This window comes from Pristis pectinata, chromosome 7 (genome assembly GCF_009764475.1).
Source record: "Pristis pectinata isolate sPriPec2 chromosome 7, sPriPec2.1.pri, whole genome shotgun sequence".
Taxonomy (NCBI): domain Eukaryota; kingdom Metazoa; phylum Chordata; class Chondrichthyes; order Rhinopristiformes; family Pristidae; genus Pristis; species Pristis pectinata.
Window position 1 is genome coordinate 64,560,596 of NC_067411.1, and position 21,048 is coordinate 64,581,643.

Here is a 21,048-nt window from a genome sequence, read left to right on the forward strand (position 1 = left end):
GTGCAGCTTCAACAATAGTGAAGAAACTCCACAGCAGAGCATCCCACTTGATTGGCATCCCATCACCAGATTAAGCAATTGTTCCTTCAACCAGCAGCACACTTTGGTTGCAATGTGTACCATCTACAAATTGCACTCCAATAACTTGTCAAGTCATTGCACTGCAATAACTTGTCAAGTCTACTTCAGCGGAACATTCCCAGCCTATGATCTCTGACACCGTGAAGGACAAGGGCAGCAGGAGCATAGGAACACCACCAGCTGCAGGTGCGTTCCTAGTTGCACACCATCCTATTATGAAAATCTATTGTTGCTGCCTCATTGCTGGTTCTAAATCCTGGAACTCCCTACCCAATAGCATTTTAGGAATATCTTCACCAGAGGCATTGCAGCAGTTTAAGAAAATGGCTTATCGCCACTACCTCATGGGCATTTAGTGATGAACAACAAATGTTGGTCTCATCAGTGGTGCCAACGTTCCAAAAAATTGAGTAAATAAAACAAAAATGGGAATTTAATAATACAACTATAGTGAAGAAAGACTGAAAGGTATTTGACTCAATAAACCATCTCTTTTGTGCTGTCCATCTATCTGATATCAGGATGCATATGGGTTCTAATATTTTTGCCTCTGCCATCCTACCCAATTGCCTCATTGCGATCAATACAATTGGCAATCCGTGAACAACTATCTCTTTACTTTCCAAATAGTATCTTTGATTGTAATATTCTTTGTTGACTTTATCTATTACACTTTATATTTTGCATAGCATATCAGAGAAAACAAATGTTCCTTGTTAAGTGTGGCAATAAAGGAATTGGAACTTCTAAATTTACGAATAAGGAAGTATTTATAAATAAATGTACTGTTTTTAACTCCAACCAGTGATGGTAGGTTCTTTGTAAGATAACTAAAACATTTTGTTTCTTCAGAAAGCATGAACGTCATTGTATTTGGAAAGAAGGACATGAGATTTTAATTTCAAAAAAGCGCAGTCAGTCCTGATCTTCTCCAGATCCTGGTATTCGACAATAAACCAGGGTTCAACCACATTTTTTTAAAATTGTTTGCCATTCAGTCACAGTGCTATGCAGATTTTTGCCACAGATCTGTGCTCGGGTAAAGTTGCAACATACAGTATTGTTATTCCAGCCACGTGTTTGACATTATTCCTGACAAATCCCAAACACCTGATGATCTATAGAACCATAGAGCACAAAACAGGCCCTTTGGCCCACCATGTTGTGCCATCCATCAAACCACCCTCACACTACCTAACCCCTTCCTCTCGTATATCCCCCCATCCCACACTCCTCCATATGCCTATCCAACAAGCTGTTGAACCTGTCCAATGTATCTGCCTCCACCACCACCCCAGGCAGTGCATTCCATGCACCAACCACTCTCTGGGTGAAAAACCTCCCCCTGACATCTCCCCTGAACCTCCCACCCGTAACCTTAAAGCCATGCCCTCTCGTCTTGAGCATTGGTGCCCTGGAAAGGAGGCGCTGACTGTCTACTCTATCTATTCCTCTCAATATTTTATACACCTCTATCATGTCTCCTCTCATCCTCCTCCTTTCCAGTGAATAAAGCCCTAGCACCTTAAGCCTCTCCTCATATTCAATACTTTCTAATCCAGGCAGCATCCTGGTAAATCTCCTCTGCACCCTCTCCAACGCCTCCACATCCTTCCTATAATGAGGTGACCAGAACTGAACACAGTACTTGTCACGAACCAGCAACAAAAGAAACACACTGAGCATGATTTAGTGTTTAAAAACTATTTTATTAATCACTACTTATGATAATACGTAAAAATAAAAGTAAAAATGTTAGTATGTTAGAATTCAAAAATGTTAAACCTTGAACGTTAACCCCAAAACTAAACTCGTCGTGTGTGTGTGTGACAAAGTCCAAAACTCCCAGTTCCGGAACGGTTCTTAAAGTTCAGTTCCGCAAGCCATAAGGTGAAACATGAGCAAGGGCTTCTTCAACAACCACCGTTGTCTGAAGATAAGATGTAGATGTAGAAAAACATAGAGAGAGTACATACGAAATCCAAATGTTCCACGATGGAACCCAAACGACACTTCAGTGTTTACTCGGTAGTGACTTCCTCACCCCGAAAGCATCCGAACCGTGGTCGTCCACATACAAATACCTGTTTCCTTCTACAGGTCAGCAACAAAGTGAACTCCACCAGATTACTTCCAACTTCCATACATGGATTTCTATGGCAAACACCGTTATTGTTTCTCATCCATCGATAGAGAAAACAAGCAGGCTGGTGTCTCTCTCCCTTCTCTCTCTCTCTCCTTCTTCTTCTGACTTCTTCAACAACGTCATTACGTCCTTTATCTTCTATTGACGTAAGCACGCCCCACACACACATACACACACACTCTCTATCTTAAAGGGACTTTCACTGAGTCCGTAACAGTACTCTAAGTGTGGCCTAACTAGAGTTTTGTAAAGCTAGAGTTTTGAAAGATCTGGCGATGGAGATAGTGGATGCTCTGGTTATCATCTTCCAAAAATCTGTGGATTCTGGAATGGTCCTGCAGATTAGGGATTACAAATATGATCTCGCTATTTAAAAAAGGAGGGAGAGAGAAAATGGGGAAACAACCAACCTGCTAGTTATAATGTCAGTAATTGGGGAACAAGGAGTAATCTATAATAAAGGACCTGATGACAAGATGATTAAAAAAATAATTGCATCAATAATGATTTTAAAACAGAAATCATGTTTAACTAATATGTTGAAGTTCTTCAAGGATGTGTCTGATGAGGGGGATCCAGTGTGTGTGTGCAGTGTTTGGATTTTTTTATAAGAAACTACACTGGAAGTCACTGAACAGAGTTAAAACCAACGGAATTGGGGTAAAATATTAGTATAGACTGAAACCTGGTTAGCAAGTAAAAGACGCAGATTAGGAATGAACATGCCCTTCTTGGGTTGGAATGTTATGCTGAATGGACTGCTACATGGATCACAGTTTTGCACATGGTGCAGAACTGATTGGGAATGTGAGTAGAGTTGAAAATGCAAAGAAGATTCACAAGAATACAGATAAGCTGAATGAGTGGGCAACTACATGGTAGATGGAGTACAGTGTGGGAAAATGTGAGGTTAACCACTTTGATAGAAAAAATAGAAATGCTGTATATCTTTAAGAAGGTGAAGGATTGTGAAATATTCATGAGGAAGTCACCAAACACTGATGGGAGGTGGTACAGATAACCTCAGGACCGATCTGGCAGATCCAAACTAGGCATCCGTAAGGTGCTGTAGATCGTCAGCAACAGCTGAAATGAACATCACCACACTCTAACCTCATAGGCCTGAATATCCATCACTCTACCATTACTATCAAACCAGTGGGTCAACCTTGTTTCAATAAGGAATGTGGAAGGGCTGCCAGGCATACCTAAAATTGATGAGACGCCAGCCTAGTACAACACAGGATTACATGTATGATAAGCATCAAAAACGGTGTGCAATATATAGCTGAGTAACTTCACAACCAGTGGATCTGATTAAACCTTTGCAATCCTACCACTTCTAGTCAAGAATGGTGAAAGATTAAACAGCCAATGGGAGGAAGAGACTCCATGAACGTCCCCATCGTTGGCATGAATGCTAAAGACATAGAAAACTTAAACTTAACCAAATAAAAAAGGATGTACTTGCTGAAGAGAGAGTACAGTGAGAATTCACCAGACCTTTCCTCGAATGGTAGGTCTGTCACGTGATGAAAGATTGAGTAGGATAGGCATCTGTTATTCAGAGCTTAGGAAAATGAGAGGTGACTGCTAAGAAATGTATAAAATAACTTGACAGGGTAAATACAGGAAGGTTTTTTCCCCTGGTTGAGGAGACAGTGGTCACAGACTCAAAAAATAAGGGTTTGGCCATTTATGAATGAAATTGAGGATAGTGAGGAGAATTGTGGTCAGTAAATCTTCAGAATTCTCTTTGCTGGAGGGCCGTGGAAACTATGAACTAAGATTTATGGATATTTATGTAATAGTGGAAAGGATATGGGGATAGGGCAGGAAAATGGTGTCCTTGTATTTGCTGACCTATAAATTTTATTATAATCTAAAATATTTGGCTAATTCACAATGTTTGTTGTTCCTCAAAGACTGAAGATTTAAAGTTTTGTACCTAAGCTGCCTCATGTTCTCATTATATCTTGCTTTTGAAACTTACGCCATATTTTGGTTCTGCCAATTCCCATTTGCTTTGACTTTGTTCTCTTGTGCATCGCTCTTCTTCTTTGCCCTTTCATTTTCATTAGTGCCTATAATTGCCCAAGGTTCCAATACTCATGAATTCCTGCTATATCAATTGCTTTTTCTTTTGGTCTCCTTTCTTCAAATAAAATTGCAATATTTAAAAAAACAGTGAGTTGGGGGTGGGGCACATACAGTAAGTCTGTGGTTTCACTGGCTCGCAAGATAATTCTGTGGGAAGGTTTTCAATTATGATTGGAAAGTCCCAATATATTAGCTTACTTGTGCCCAGGCCTGTTTCAGGTAAGAGGTTGTAGTAAGCAGGTGATTGACCAGATCTGGTGGTTTGCTACAGAGCAAAATATCTGCACCATGTTACCACATCCTTGCAAAACGATTTCATCACTTGTGACAGGCTTACTTGTCTGTAATTTCTCATCATCTTTCTTTGCCTTATGAACAGTACGGTATGTTTGCTACATTTCAATCCACAGAGATAATTTTGACTAATCTGGAATTTTAAAAACCAATGCTTTCACAATCTTTATTACCATTTCTTTTAAAATGTAAGCTTTCGGGTCCTGTGTGTTTGTTAGCTTTTAGACAATTAGTATTTATTTTATTTCCCCAATATTAATGCTGATTTATTTAAGTTTCTCACTCTCATGCACAATTCCCAATGGTATCTTGTACGTGTTTTGTCTTCTGGAAAGACACCAACTGAAATATTCTTTATTCCCCTAGGACAATCCCTCCTGTCTCTGCCTGAAAGATATTCATGTTTATTTTGGTTAGGCATTTTACACACTGGAGTTTAGAAGGATGAGAGAGGATCTTATTGAAACCTACCGAATATTGAAAGGCCTGGATAGAGTGGATGTGGGGAGGATATTTCCAGTAGTGGCAGAGTCTAGGACCAGAGGGCACAGCCTCAGAAATAAAAGGATACCCCTTAAGAACAGAGATTAGAGGAATTTCTTTCGCCAGAGAGTGCTAAATCTGTGGAATTCATTGCCAGAGATGGCTGTGGAGGCCAAGTCATTGGGACTATTTAAAGCGGAGGTTGATAGGTTCTTAGTTAGTAAGGCCGTCAAAGGATATGGGGAGAAGGCAGGAGGATGGGGTTGAGAGGGAAAAATAAATCAGCCATGATTGAATGGCAGAGCAGTCTCGATGGGCTGAATGGCCTAATTCTGCTCCTATGTCTTATGGTCTTATCAGTCCAGTAATAAGTTGTTCTTGTCCACTTGGATAATTTGAGTGCAAAGAGAAACTGACTATAAATGATAAAGATGAGCAATTCAAACATGCACAGGTGCAGTGAAAAACTTACTTGCAGTAGCATCACAGATACATAGCATCATATAATCAGCATTCACAAGAAAAACATCAATTTTGTATAATTTATGTTTAAATATACAAAAAATTATAAGAAACAAACAATTAGAACAAAAAAAAAAGTCCATTTTAGTGCAAGGTGATTGGTGTGGCAATAGTGTTGCCTAAACTGTAGTGATTAGGATTTTGCCGGTTGGTTCAAGAATCAAATAATTGAAGTGAAGTAGCTGTTCTCAAAGCTGGTGGTGTGGGACTTCAGGCTTCTGTACCTCCTGCCCGATGGTAGCTGCAAAAAGATGGCATGGCCTAGATGGTGGGGATCTTTGATGATAGATGTTGCCTTCTTGAGGCAGCGCCTCCTGTAGATACTACCAGTGGTGGGGAGGGATGTGCCCATGATGTATTGACCCAGATCTTGCAATGAACTGTCAGGCCAGTCATAGGTCAGTTGTGGGAGAACATGTGGATTTTAGATATGAAGCTGTAATTGTGGCTGTTAAAGAATGGGAAGTCCAACAGAAATTTGGTTAGAATACTGAGGACAGGGAGTCAAAAGGCAGAGGTTAGGCAACTTATCAGTGATGAAGGATCCTGATAGGTTTAGTTGTCAAGGCAAAATTGAAAATAGTATGTGGTTGTTACCATTCTAAGTTATTAATTGTTGCAAATAAATTCTTGACAATTTAATCCTTTTCAGACCAACTTTTATTCAAGATAATTTTGATACCTGGATGTATTCTTTCTTATGCACTCTTCATTTAAAAGGAAATAAGTTTAATAGTTGAAGACGAATTACGTAAAGTGGTAGGCAAGCAGTAACTTCATCTTCTGCTATCTTAAGACATTGTAATGTGCCAGTGAGCTATTCTTCTATTCCATTTTGCGTCTCTGATTTAGGGAAATGATTATTGTTGTTTGATTCCTCTTCAGTGATGTACATGTGTTTGAATACCATGAAGAGCAATGCAGGTTTGGTCATGATCCATCTCACATGCAGGTGGTTTGATGGCACTTTGCTTTCAAACTTTCCACAATAAAAATGCCCAGCTGGTTGAACTCATGGAGAGAGGTCAGTGCTTATAGAATGCACTCTATTCAGCCCCAACCCTTGGAGATATTGTGCATTAGAGAAAACATTCAACTGACCTCAGGACTTTTATACAGTGCTAAATAAATTCATTTCTTGCATCAAACTTAATAAATAATCTTTCTTATTACATTGCAAATTGTTTTTAAACACTATTGAAAGACTATTTCAATATTACCCCTTGATATTATTGTAGTACAGTAATCTCTAAGCATTAATTGCCATTATTCAAAGCTGCATTTATTATCTTTAGCAAGATATGTCATAAATTAGGTTATTTTAGTGAGAATAAGGAGAGACTGTCAAATGTGTGTGTGTTCAATTTATTAACCCCTTGAGTGTTGCAATTTTTGTTACTTTAATATAGCACCATAATGTCCTCTGAACAAGAACTGAGTTTGGAAGAAAACAAGAGGTTGGAAAACAAAATAGAAAATATATGAACAGCCTTTCAGATGTGTGCACAAAGAGTCGACAGGAGTTAATGTTTTGCTTTAATTGTATTCATATGTGGGAAATGGGCATTGCTGGCCAGGCCAAGATAAAGTGGCATTTTTTAACTGACCTTTGGGGAAAATGGTGCAAGGTGATGTCTTAAATTGCTACATTCTATGTGGTGAAGGTACTCACTCAGATGTATTGGATAGAGAATTTAAGGATTTTTTTCCTCTTGAAGCAATAATGACGTATATTCAAGCCTAGGTTGTTGGTGGGGGGAGGGAGAAGGAAGAGCCGGAGAACTTATGATGAAAGTGTTTGTGTACATGTGCTATCATTTTCTTACTGGACAGTAGATGTTGCAAATTTGTTAGCCTCTATATAAAAGAAAAACTGGGTGATTTGCTGCAATGCATCTTGTGGAAAGTACTTGTAACAGCTGTGATGTGTTGTAGTGGAGGATGAAGGTGCTTGGATGGTGATGCCCTACTTTGTCTTTGGTGATGTTGAGCTTCTTGAGCATTGTTAGAGCTGTAATTAATCAGGCAAGTGTAGGGTAGTCCATCACACTCTTTACTTGTGGCTCGTAGATGGTTCAAGGGCTTTAGAGGGTCAAAATATCTAGCTTCTGAGTATTCTTGCAGATATTCATAGGGTTGGTCAAGTTAAGCTTCGAGTCAGTGATGACACTCAGGATATTTAAGATGGAAGATACGGTGATTTTAAGGTCATGAAATGTCAAGGGGAGGTAGTTAGTATTTCACTTACTGCAGAAGATCATTCACGTTACTCAGATGACAGGCAATGTTATTTGCTACATGTTGTCCACAGTTTTTTGAATCCAGACTTTATTTGAGGAGATATGAACATAACTGAGCACTATACAATCAACAATGTATCTTTCCATTTCTATCCCAGAGGAAAAGTGATTTAGAAGTAGGGCCCAGGACACTCCCCTGATTAAATTTCTGTTCCAGTGCCCTGGACTCCAACAATGACACCATCTTACTCTTGTGCTAATTATTACTCCAGCCAGCAGAAAGTTTATCCCAGATTCCCTTCACATCAACTTTCCTGGAACTCAATCCCTCAATTAGGTCATTTTGTCTTAATATCAATATTATATTGTCAATGCTTGTATTAGGGCCATAATGTCTGGAATTGATGGCTTCTGGAAGAACCCAAACTCCATTCAGTGAGCAGGTTAATGGTGAGCAGGATCACATGATAGCACTTTTCCGGGCCATTTCAAATACTTTGATAGTGAATAGGCTGATATGATATAATTGTGCTTTTTATTTATCTTGCTTTTTTCTGTGGATGTTTGTTTACTGTCATGTATCAAAGTTATGATTGGAGCAGTTTGGCCAGTGGTATGACTAGATCTGGAGCCTAAGTGCTCAATGCCTCAGTCAGCATGTTGTGACAACCCAAATCTTTTGCTAAATATAATGGTCACAGCTGTATTTTGATATCACATGAGAAGAGAAATGGTCTTCCATGATGATCAGCACCTCCGGAAGAGGCTAATGTGGATCATGCTGTCAATCTGTTGTTTGACCAGTCTGTGGAGCAGCTCTTTCAATTTTGGCTTATCTCCAGGTATTAATGAGGAGGACTTGGCAGGTCAACATGCCTCTGTCTTTATTTGAAACCTTTCTTTCTTTTTCAATCTTTTTATTAGTTTCCAAATTAATACAGATTAATACATAACATCGATGATTGTACGTGTAATACAAAGAGATCAAGAGAACAATCATGGCATAGATAATCGTAAAGAATAATAAAATATAAAAAAAATCTTTAGATCGCACGATCTCTTAGTAGATGAATATAATATAAAAGAAAGGAAAGAAAAAGATTTATTGTGTATATAAAAGAAAAGCAAAAAAAATCCCCAAATCAATAAAAAATTGTAAATAATATAACAAACCAAACTAAAAAGAAAATTTCAAAAGAAAAAGAAAACTGGACTGAAATTTCTCAATAGAAACAGAGCAATATTATGTCGTCAACTCCGTTCCTCTAAATTGAAAAGTTATTGAAAAGGGAATTATTGAATAAATGGACTCCAAATATCTTCAAATTTAGGCGAAGGATCAACAGTACCACTCCTAATTTTTTCCAAGTTTAAACATGATATAGTTTGAGAGAACCATTGAAAAGTAGTAGGGGGTATTGGATCCTTCCATTTAAGCAAAATGGATCGTTTGGCCATTAATGTGACAAAGGCAATCATACGGTAAGCGGAAGCAGATAAATGGCCAGACTCTCTCCTTGGTAATCCAAAAATTGCAATGATAGGGTGAGGTTATATTGGAACCTATACAAAAGGTTTATTCAAATTGGTGTGAAATAATTGCATCTAGCATTTATGAGAATTTTTAAATTATTTGCTGATCAAAGCTATTATTTGTTGCAAAAATTCAGTTTGTATTCCTGATTTATCCCCCAGGTTCCTGCCAATTCTAGTGTTAGAACCCACAATTGGAGCACAAAGGTCACAATGTGAGTACACAAAAATACTTAAATAAATTCTGCATTTTTTTTTCTGTTTTTTTTTCTATATCAATACAGATTCTTTGTTTTTGTTAACTAGCTCTGGTGCCAATAGGATTAGTGACCTGCTTTCAGGTTTCTATCAGTGCTTCTGTGGGTCGCCTGCCATTGCCCCAAGGTTAACACTCTTTTCAAGTATAATCGACTCTTTAACATTTTTTATTTAAGAACTGATATTGCATTACTTTCTAGGAGGTTGCATGAGCACAGCAAACATTCAGATTTGCCAGTTTGATTTGTGGTGGGTTCATTAATGTTGTTGACTCTGACAATATGCAGTTTTTCTTAAACCTATCTAGTAGTTCTTGAGTGTTTGCTTTAAAACAAAACGATAACACAAGCTTACGCCATAGTAAGTAGTGTAATTTTTTTAACCATAGTTTTGGTTGGGAGGATTACTTTTATACAGTGAATGTGATCTTGTAGCAAAGTGTACATTTGCTAACTGATGGAAGCCTTTTTCAGCAGCCTTGTTCTTCTGTTCGCTGATAGTCAGTGTTATTTAATTGTATTCATCTTACTTGTATAACAAAAGGAAATTACATTATTAAGAACAAAAATTGCCCTGTGTTTTAGTCAGGTGGAGACTAATGTTAGCCTAAATGGCTCTGGGTCTTTACGGTTGACAGCTGCAGATAATTGGCTTCTTTCCTTAACAAAGAAGGCTAATGGACCTGCACAGGATTTGTTGCCTTTTATCCTATTGTAATAATAATGTATTTAACCATCATTATTTTAAATTGATTTAGTACTAAGCGGCTTATGGCACATACAGAGGAAATGATAAGAAAATAGTGCAATGTGCCTTTCAGCTGTGGTGGTCGTGCATGAATGATTGCCAGTTGCTTCAGTTTAATAAAAAGTTATTCTACTGAAATATTTTTTGCTGAAGTAGATGTAAAATTGTATTTGATTTCCTACTGGGCACCTTGAATAACAATGATTAAGGTTTAGGATTTTAAAAGATAAAAACTGCAGGTACATAATGAAAATGTTAGCATTGAAGAACTTCTTGTGGATAAATGCCCATGTTAGCATTATTTTGAAATAAAATTTCATTATTTTTAGTAAAACAATCTCATAGATTTTCAATCATTTTTGTTTTCTCTCAAGGGGTGCACCAAAATTTTTATATTTGGGACATAGCTACTCTTCCTTTACTGTTCCACTTATGCTTTGTATATTTTTGGATGGCATAATGCCATTGGATACAACCTCTACTTGGATCACAGAAGGATAGTCCCTTCAGAATGACTATGATTCTGGGAGGGAAGGGAAGTAATGAAAGCAAAAGTCAGGGACATGGATGAACATGGCTGAGAGTCTTGTCAGCTATTTTGGATGGGGATTTTGAGTTGAGGAAAGAAGAAAGTCACTTAAGTACTGAAATAGAGATAACATTACCAAGAAAATGCAATAGAGACAGAAAAATTGGAGGTATGTAATAGAAACCTTACAGTTAGCTAAATGAGAGGTAGCTTAGTTCAGATAGCTGTGTGAGACAGTGAGATTACAGTCAATATTGAATGACACTTTATTCCCGTAAACAGAAATGGTCGAAGGGAGTGAAAAGATGGAGATGATCCATGTGAAGGTGAGCAAAGGATAGAAACAGTTTCCTGCTCTTAACCCGATAATCATCACCAATAAACTATGAAAGCACTTAGGGTGGGGACTTAATTTATACATTTTTTTCTTTTTGTCTGTCTTATCTTTTAAAAAAAAGGCAAGCAAAGCTAGAGTCAATTCTAATTCCCTTACCAACAGCTTTTAATTGGATGAACTCAGTAACATTGGGAGAAAATAGTTGTGCTGAATGAGATGTGTTTGGTCTCTGTTCAAGGAACAAAAGAACATGAGCAATACAAGTGGGAGAAGGCCATATGACCCCTCATGCTTGTTCTGTCATCCAGTAAGCTCATGGCTGACCTTTTACCTAAGCAGTACTTTCCTGTTCAAATCTCTTATCATTTGCCCCCCTTAATATCAAAAAACCTCTTTACCTCTGTCTTAATTACACTCAGTGATTGACCACAATCCTCATAAGGAGATTAAGAAGAAAATGCCAAAGATTTATTGTTCTCTTGGTGAAGAAATTGCTTCTCATCTTGGTCCTGAATGGCGGACCATTTATTTTGAGACTGTGACTCCTTATTCTAGATACCTCATCCAGGGGAAATGGTATTCTACGATCTGCCCTGTTATGTACCATGAGAACTTTGTGTTTCTAAACTCGAGAGAATATAGGCCAAGTCTGGTCAAATTTTTCTTGCAGCACAATCCTCCATGCAATCAATCTAGCAGATCTTTATTGCACTTCTTCTATCACAAGTATATCCTTCCTTTGGTAGGGAGACCAATATTCCAGGTGTAGTCTCACTGGTTTAAGTAATTTTAGTGATATGTCTTGTACTCAAAACATCCTGTCACAAAGACTTGCATTCACTTTCCTAATTGCTTGTTGAACCTGCAAAGTGTAAATGATGATTTGTTGACAGGGACATCAGGGTCTCTGAACACCAGCATATTGTAATCTCAGACCATCCCCACGTTGAACAGGTTCTGTTTTCTCAGATGTCCATATTTTGTTGGTAAATCAGAAAATAGACAAAAATCACTCAATACAGTAACAAAACCTCCACGGTATTGAAATGAATAGTAACATGAACACATTTTTTGTCTTCCCTGCCTGGTTACAGTGGTACAGAATCAGGATGTCCCATGCTCACTGGCTGGTTTTGATGGGCTTGAAAAATCAGTGCACATTACATTGTCTAATAGAGTATCATTACACAAGTATGAATGGAAGCGATCGCTTGTCAATTTTCAAAGCAATTCTCTTAAGTGACCTCCCGCAGTATAATTGGCAGCCTGTGTTCGTTGCGTGTAAGTAGTTTTTTTCAAGAATGGTTCTCATTTGAATTTAATGTTGTTTATAGGAGCTTGTTTGCATGTATGGGTGATCATAAGTCAGGCTTTCGCATTAATTCTTCAAATGTTAGCTTTTGCTTGTTTACTTATATTCCTTTTATTACAGTTTTCCTGCTCTACCATAGCCAACTCGTATCTTTTATAGTTTTCTTTATTTAGATTTTGAACTCTGGTTTCAGATTGAACTAAATTACTTTCAATCCTTACATAAAATTCTATCAAATAATGATTCCTCTTCAGAGAAGACCTTTTAATTAATCCTTACATTCTACAATGCGAGCTTGTTTCCTCATCAGTTCCCAATATACTGATCCAGAAACCCATCTTTAAAATATTTCATAAATTTGTCCTCCACACTATTACTTCTAATTTGGTTTGGCCAGTTTATAAGTAGGTTAATGTTTCTCATGATTATTTTACCATTTGTACATGTGCCTCTCATAACTTGATGTACACGATGCCCTCCATTACTATTTGGAGGTCTTTCTATAATTCCCACCAATGATTTCTGCCCCCTTGCTGTTTCTTAGGTCCATTCACACTGATTCCACATCTCAGTTTGCTGAGCTAACATCCTTTATTGTTCATGTATTCATCACATTCTTTTAATATCAGGGCTGCACCTCCTTTTTCCATGTACCTGAATGAATTAAAAACAGTTACAAAAGAAGTTGAGTGCTGCTTTTCAAGAGAAGGTTGGTTTCTTCTATGTCTACTCCCTTTTTTATTTATGTTTGGTGGCGCATAGATTCTCCAATGAAGGTACAGAATAAATTATTGTGCAGTAAAAAGAATGATAGTTTTCACATTTTTTGTATATAGTATTATGAGAAGAATTTGCTATGAGGTCTTGTGTGATTGTATGAACTGTGATCAGACAGTAATTTCTGCCTGAAATAAACAGCACTTCTGACGAAATGTAGCAATGTATACATTTATATTAATTTCAATGACGTTGGTTATTGCTATTGGCCAATGTAAGCAACTCTTCATCTTAATCATGAATGTTTTATTCATGAAATCCATTTTAAACACATCAACCAACCTGCAGGGAATTACTTTTTGTTGTAACAAATGATATTGCTGGACCAAATAACTAGTGTCATGTGCTCAAGAAGTGGTAGCATACCAAACATTCTTGTTTTCCCCAGGACTAAATAGTAGTTGCATAATAATATTTTTGACAAGCCAGGTTGTATCTGGAGCTTAGAAAATCAGAAAGGAATACTTCTTGGCCTGCATATGCTAAGTCAAGAACAAGCATAATTATTGCATAACAAAAGTATTTTAGTTTTGTCACCATGATGGACTGCAAAGTGCTTGCAAAATGGAATTACCTTGTGACGGGATGATATTGGAGATAGGGATGTCAATCTTCTATGTCTGTTTTTGATATATTAGTTCAGACACTTTGGTCACAGAGTCATACAGCACAGAAGTGGGCCCTTTGGCCCAACTGGTCCATGCCGACCACGATTCCCATCTCAGCTAGTCCCATTTGCCCGTATTTGGCCCATATCTCTCTAAACCTTTCTCAATCATGTACCTGTCCAAGTACCTTTCAAAAATGTTGTTAATGTACCCGCCTTGACCACTTCCTCTGGCAGCTCATTCCATATACTGACCACCCTCTAGGTTAAAAATGTTGCCCCTCGGGTTCCTATTAAATCTCTTCCCTCTCACCTTAAACCTATGCCCTCTAGTTCTTGATTTCCCAATGCTGGGAAAAAGACTTAGTGCATTGACCCTATCTATGCCCCTCATGATTTTATACGCCTCTATAAGATCACCCCTCATTCTCCTGTGCTCCAATGAAAACAGTCCCAACCTGCTCAACCTTTCTTCATAACTCAGTCTATTGAGTCCTGGCAACATCCTTGTAAATCTCCTCTGCATTCTTTCCAGCTTAATGACATCTTTCTTATAGCAGGGTGACCAAAACTGAACACAATATTCCAAATGCGATTTCACCAACATCTTGTACAACTGCAAAATACTAAGTGGCCTGACTGATGAAGGCCAGCGTGCCAGAAGTCTTCTTCAGCACCCAGTCTACCTGCAACGCCACTTTCAGGGAAGCATGCACTTGTACTCCTAGATCCCTCTGTTCTACAACACTCCCCAGGGCCCTGCTGTTGACTGTGAATGTCCTACCCTGATTTGTCTTCCCAAAATGCAAACCTCGCACTTCTCTAAATTAAACTCCATTTGCCATTCCTCAGCCCACTTACTCCCCTGATCAAGATCCCTCTGTAATTCCTGATAACCATCTTCACTATCAATGACACCATCTATTTTGGTGTCATTTGCTAACTTACTAATCATGCCTTTGTATATTCTCATCAAACTCATTGATATAGGTGACAAATAGTCATGGGCCTACCCCTGGGGAACAAACTAGTCGTGGGTCTCCTCCAGTCCAAGAAACAACCTTCCATCATCAACCTCTGCTTCCTACCATCAAGCCAATTGTGTATTCAGTTAGCTAGCTCTCCCTTGATCCCATGCAATCTAACTTCCCATAGCAGCCTACCATGCAGAACCTTATCAAAGGCTTTAATGAAGTCCATATAGACCACAAATACGGTTCAACCCTCATCAACCTTCTTGGTTACTTCTTTAAAAAAAACAACTCAGTCAAATTTGTGAGACATGAACTCTCATGCACAAAGCCTTATTGACTATCCCTAATCAACCCCTTTCTTTCCAAATGCATGTATATCGTATCTCAGAACCCCCCTCTAGTAACTTACCAACCACGGATGTTAGGCTTCTTGGTCTATAATTCCCAGGTTTTTCCTTTGCAGCCCTTCTTAAATAAAGGCACAACAGTAGCCACCCTTCCAGTCTTCCGGCAGTTCATCCATCGCGAACAATGATGAGTATTACTCAGCCAGGGCTTCCACAATTTCTTCTCTAGCTTCCAACAGTGTTCTTGGATATACCTGATCAGGTCCTGGAGATTTATCTACCTTCATGCACTTTAAGACATCCATACCTTCTCTGCTGTAATGCGGACTATCCCCAAGACATCCCCATTAACTGTCTCAAGTTCTGAAGTCTTTATGTCCTTCTCCACAGTAAAAGCAGTAAGAGGAGAAATATTCATTGAGGACTTTGCCCATCTCCTGCAACTTCACTCAAAGATGTCCACTTTGTTCTTTAAGGGGCCTTATCTCTCTCTAGTTACTCTTTTTCCCTTAATATAATAAAATCTCTTTGGATTCTCCTTATCCTTCTCTGCCAAAGCTATCTCATGCCCCCTTTTTGCCCTTCTGATTTCTTTCTTGAGTAAACTCCTTTATCCCTTATAGTCCTCCAAGGATTCATTTGATCCCATGCCTGTATCCGACATATGCCTCTTTATTTTTCCTGACGAGTATCAATATCCCTCATCACCAGGGTTCCGTACTCCTGCCAGCCTTGCCCTTCACTCTAACAGGAACATGCAGATCTTGAACTCTGATATCTCACTTTGAAAAGCCTCCCACTTGCTAGATGTCCCTTTGCCTGCAACCAACCTACTCCAATCAACTTTTGTAAGTCTAATACCATCACCAGATCTGTCCCTTTCCATAACTAATGTAAAACTAATAGAACTATGGTCTCTGGTCCCAAAGTGCACCCCCACTGACACCTCAGTCACTTGTCCTTCCCTATTTCCCCAAGACTAGGTCAAGCTTTGCCGTAGTAGGGCCTTCTATATATTGCCTGAGGAAACTTTCCTGAACACACTTAACAAATTTCACCCATCTAGGCCCATAGCACTATGATAGTCCCAGTCTATATTAGGAAAGTTCAAATCTCTTACTATGACAATCCTGTTATTTTTGCAACCTTCTGCAATACCCCTGAATATTTGTTACTCTAATACCTATTGACTATTAGGAGGCCTATAGTACAATCCCAGTAGAGTAACCATCCCCTTGTTATTTTACAGCTCTACCCATAAAGCCTACTGGATGATCCCTCAGTAATTTCATCTTGGACTACTGCCATGATATTCTCCTTGATCAGAAATGCAACTTCCCCCTCCTCTCTTTCCTTTACCTGTCTCCCACTTCTAGCACCTATACCCTGGAACATTTAGCTGCCAGTCCTGTCCCTCACTTAGTCATGTTTCTGTAATGGCTATAATATCCCAGTCCAGTTTAGCTATCCGTGCCCTAAGTTCATCTGCCTTACTGTCAGGCCAGTTGCATTGAAATAAATGCAATTTAATATAATAGTCTTTCCTCGCTCCCTGCCATGCTGTTTTTATTATGAATCTTGTGAATTTATCTGCATCCAAAATGTGTAAAGTTTTGGTATACTGCTTTGTGATATGGAGGATATGGAAAGAAGAGAAAAGGTTGCCTTTAAATGATTTGTATCTGTCACACATTTGTCATCTCACTCATGTGCTTTTGGTGTGTGCGTTAAATTTCTGTTAAGTGGAGAATTACTATTGCACCTGCCTCCATTCAATAGTATTCTCCTCTCTTCAGCTGGCAGGTTTTAAGGGAGATTAACTCTGAAACAATATTGTTATTAAAATATTTAAATGAGTGTCTGCAGTCTGGGAAGAGGATAGCTTGTCTACCATCTCCATTTGAAACAAAAAGTGGTCTGGTTTGAGATGGATTGGATAGAAGATTTTCTTTAAAAATGCCAAATTCTTGCCTAAGTGTGCCTAACTCTTTGGATTTAAAAGTACTTCCTTTGTTTTGATCAGCAAAGCAAGTTTATAAGATGAAATTCTATACTCTAGGTAAATAATAAATGTCCAATTTTATTCACATCTCCTTAGCTGCATTCTCCAGGCACCTTTGCCCTAAGGAACTAAAGCCGTCAGCACTTGATGCAGGTGACTTCAGTAAACAAGTAAATTAACTCCATATGTAGCAGAAATATTCTAGGCCGTAATAGGCTGGATTTATCATGCAGCAAAATCCCTTGGTACATACGTAGGTGCGTGTCTTTTACCTCTGCTTTAGTTTGTAAATATCTGTAGAATCAACTGGTATCTGAATAGTTGTGACTTACCCATGATTTTTTTTTAACATTTGTACAATTATAGCAATAGATGTTTATATCTGATGTCATTCATACTTCACCTGCCTGATTTCATTTGCTGCATCGACTATAAAGTGTTCTTTATAATTTAACTTGAAATGTGTAGACAGACCTTCTTGCAGTCATATTCAGAACAGCATTCGCAGTTGTTTATTTTGAGCTACATTGTGCTCTCCACTAACTAAGAATAGGGGTAAATGTCTTTGAAAGAAATGTTAACATAAATAAGATGTGGTATATGAATGCACACCAACTTAATGCAGATTCTGTTTATTGATCCACCAGTGTTGCTATTTGGCTTGAACAGTCAATGAATGAGAGATTAATAACTACTTGATTCTTACCAATGTTTCATGCAAAACTTTGAAATCTTGTAATTATTTACTCATCTAATTATTTACTTATCCATGGGATATGGACATCATTTGAAATTCCTGACTTTACTATTCATCCCTAATTGCCCCTGAACTAAGGAGGCAGTTAGGATACAATTATATAGATGGTTCTGGATTTGCATAAAGGCCAGACAAGTTGAGGAGGGTAGCAAATTTATTTCTGTGAAAGGCATTTGTGCACCAGATGGATTTTTATAATGATCCCTTAGTTTCATGTTTACTGAGAAAGGAAATATGAAGTTAATTCTATCCTGGACATATTTAATGCTGATGAGATAACACTACGTGATTCTATTATTTGTCTAATTGTGTCTCTTTATTTAAAAGTAGCAGTTACTTACAACAATATCTGACAACTTCAGCATGTCCTTCACAACCTATTTTCAAGCAGTGATTCAGTGCTGCTGCCCTATTTTGTATTTATTCATTTTCAGGATGTGGCTTTGAAAAGGTTGTGGTAAGAGGCCTTCTTGAAATGCTGCAATTCTTTTAGTGAAGGTACTCCCACAGTATTGTTCGGAAGATAGTTCCAGGATTTAGATCCGGCAGTGCTGAAGGACCAATGAAAGACTTCCAAATCAGAATGCTGTGTGACGTGAAATGGAGCTGCTGTTCTCATGTGCCTTCTTTCCTTGTCATTCTTGATGGTGAGGTTGTACATTCGGGAGGTGCTGTCAGAGTAGCAATGTTTTTCATAAGTGATAAACACTACAGCCACTGTACACCAGTGGTGGAGAAAATAAATGTTTGGGGTAATGGATGAGGTGCCAATCAAGCAGGTTGCCTTGTCCTTGATGATGTGAAGCTTCTGGAGAATTCATGCAGGCAAGTCGAGAATATTCCATCATGCTGTTGACGGGTTCTTGTAAATGGTGGAAAGGCATTGGGGCATCACAAGGTGAGTCAATCAGTGCAGGATACTAAGCTTTTGACCTCCTCTTTTAGCCAAGTCATGTTTTTTTTACTGGCCAGATGAATTGCTGGTCAATAATGACCCTTAAGATATTGGTGGTGGGGGATTCAGCAATGGTAATATCATTGAGCGCCAAGGGTAGATAGTTAAGACTATTATTAGTGATTGTTTGTACTTCTGTAGTGCAAATATTATCAGTCGCTTTTCAGCTTATGGCTGATTATTGTCTAGGTCGATGCATGAAGGGGTCAACTGCTTTGTTTACTGAGCAGTTGCAAAAGGAGTTGAACATTGTGCTATCATCATAAACATCCCCACTTTTGACCTTATGATGGACGGAAGGTCATTGATGAAGCAGCTAAACATGGTTAAGGCTTGGACACTGCCCTGAGGTATTCCTGTAGTAATATTTTTGGCTTGGATGATTGGCCTCCAACAACTACAACCATCTTCCTTTGTGCGAGGTATGACTGCAACTACAGGAGTGTTTTCCCTTTGATGCCCATTGACTTCAGTTTACCGGGGCACCTAATGTCGCAATCAGTGAGGCATTGATGTCAAGGATAATCAGTTTCACCTTGCCTCTGGAATTCAGTTCTTTGATCCTTGTCTGAATCAAGGCTGTGATGACCACCTCAGCCAGTAGCAGTGTTAGCAAGTTGCTTTTGGTGATTGACAGTGAAGTCGCCATCAAGGGTATATTTTGACACTTTCAGTTGATAGAGGATGGAAGGTGGATCTAGGACCTTATCCTCGGAGAAAGGATTAAAAAGTGTGGATGTTATCTCCACAGGGACTCTGGAGGTCACTCTTATCAATGCTGTCAAATACAGGTACATCTGTAGCAATTAGATACATAAGTATGAGGTTGAGTAGGTGTGTCTCTCATGTTTGAATGATTACCACCTAGTCTGGCAGCTATATGTTGGGTGAAATTTTGCCATATCTGAATTTGGTGCCCAGGTTAATGCTAGGTGGTCTGAATAGGATTATTCTTATTCAGTTTTAATATAGTGATTATTATGTGATCGAATAACTTGTTCAGTCATTCCATAGGGCAGTTAAAAGTCAACTCATTGCTGTTAGTCACACATATGCTGATTTGGGCAAAGATGATAGATTTCATCCCATGAAATATTAATGAACAAGTTAGGTTTTTATATCGGTCTGGTAGGCTTATTGTCACCAGACTATATTTTTTTTAAAATTCTAGATTCTTCATTTAACTGAATTTAAACTGGAAGGATATCAGTTTTGTGTCTTCAGATTTGTAAATCCAGCCATTTGAATTACGTACTGTAATCAAACTACTTTGCCACTGTATTTTGACAGTACAGATTGGAATTCTGAGTGAAAAGGTGTATGGTATCTCGCCACCAATAAGAGATGTATTTTCCTTTCATCTAATATTGTGCCTGACTACTAACAGAGCCCAAAGTCATCTTGGCACGGTCCCACTCTTAACTTAGTGTTAGCAAAAGAAACAAGCAGATGATGTTGAGGTGTGAGCTTTTTGAATGAACATCAGGGCTTTCAGTTTACTGATAAAGATAATGCAGTCATTTGATCCTCATGTGACATGAATACCCACATTGGGTAGATTGCAGTGAATCTTTCCAAAATAATCGTGATGTCTAATCTTTCTGCAATCCAGCTAAACAGTTAGGAAGCTGGAATTTCCCCTCCACATTTTTGTATCCCAAGCTTTGATTGATAGGCTTCTGCATATCGAAAGCTCTAACCCAGCTCTTTACCTCAGGGGAAACCCTAGATATCCAGTGATATGTAAAGGTTGTCAAGGATATGCTTTCCTCTGCCTTGTAAAACAGAAAAGTAAATCATTCAGTGGCAAAGCCAGGGGAATCAATCCTATAACACTGGGTTCTGATACAAGTATAAACTATTGTCCATAGCCATTAGCAAAGCTCACCCCAAAAGTTTAGGTTCTCACTTTTTTTTTGTTCCTGTACTTGGAAATTAGTCTAGTGTCTCCCTGTTCTATACAGCTGTTACTTAGTGGGACTTAGTTCTTAAATCTAAATTGTAAGAAAGCATATTAAATTATTAATTCAGAAATTCACCCAAAATG

At 38.4% G+C, this 21,048-nt stretch overlaps 1 protein-coding gene across 5 annotated transcripts in view; it reads left to right on the forward strand.

The window, feature by feature from the left end:
- LOC127572774 (transcription factor RFX3-like) overlaps nucleotides 1–21,048 on the forward strand; it is a 217,567-nt gene that overhangs the window by 60,262 nt on the left and 136,257 nt on the right. For 4 of the 5 annotated variants that reach the window (XM_052020384.1, XM_052020387.1, XM_052020388.1 and 1 more), the window contains one exon: nucleotides 9,562–9,614. The exons of the other annotated variant lie outside the window; for it this stretch is intronic. The gene's annotated coding sequence lies outside the window, so the exon portion shown is untranslated. The remainder of the gene's footprint in view (nucleotides 1–9,561; nucleotides 9,615–21,048) is intronic. 5 annotated transcript variants of the gene reach the window in all.